Consider the following 935-nt stretch of genomic DNA (forward strand, 5'->3'; position numbering starts at 1 on the left):
GCTATGGCTCAATTTAATTTTTTGCTAAATCCTAGAAAATATTTAGTAATCAGATAGGGGCATTATTAGGACAGGCTATTATCTGTGATTCATAAACTGTGGTCCCTTCTTTCTTTTTTACTTGCATAGTGTACGGTAGCGCAGAGAGAGAGAGAGAGAGAGAAATGGGAGTGCTGGCAGAGCCGACGTTCACGGAAAGAAGACATTTCACATTTTTTTTTTTTTTTTTGGGAGTATATGCTTTGCCCAAGTCTAATGCCGTTATATTACCTATTTTTTTTTCACGTTTCTTTCACGTGAAGTTCATTTGTGGATCCATTATCCTTTTATTATTATTATTATTATTATTATTTTTTTTTTTATCTGATGAGGAAAGAGAATTCAATCAGAATAAGATTTGAAGAATTTGCATCAGCATTCGGGTGGATACGTCCAGATCTTCTACCTAAACTAGTACTACTGGCAATATCCACTATCATGTTTAAGAGTTCAATTGATCCGTTCTCACGACCTATAGCTAAGTTGATGATGATCCGCTCCCCCTTAGTATTTAGGAGTCTTGTGCGGCCCACACCTTTCACACTCAAAGGCTTAAAGACTCACGCAGCGATTGAAGCATAGAATAAGTGGCCTAAACACCATGCCGGATTTTTGGTTTTTGGTTGTTTATTTATTTTTATTCAAAAAGAAAAAAAAAATGCATTAAAGTAAAAGGGAGAGATTACAATGTTCAGAGTTAGATACATACAGCTGGGATCTGTTTATCATGGTTTTGTATGATAATTTGGCAAAAAAAAAAAAAAAAAAAAAAAAAACTACCTCATTAATAGGCTTGAGACAGAAAAACCAAGTGTTGTATAGAGTTATACACATTCAGAAATGAAGGAACTATGTTCAAAGGCTATGAGGTAGTTAGGTAAAAGTTAAGTGTCATA

The sequence above is a fragment of the Macadamia integrifolia genome, chromosome 6, assembly GCF_013358625.1.
Source record: "Macadamia integrifolia cultivar HAES 741 chromosome 6, SCU_Mint_v3, whole genome shotgun sequence".
Classification (NCBI taxonomy): Eukaryota; Viridiplantae; Streptophyta; class Magnoliopsida; order Proteales; family Proteaceae; genus Macadamia; species Macadamia integrifolia.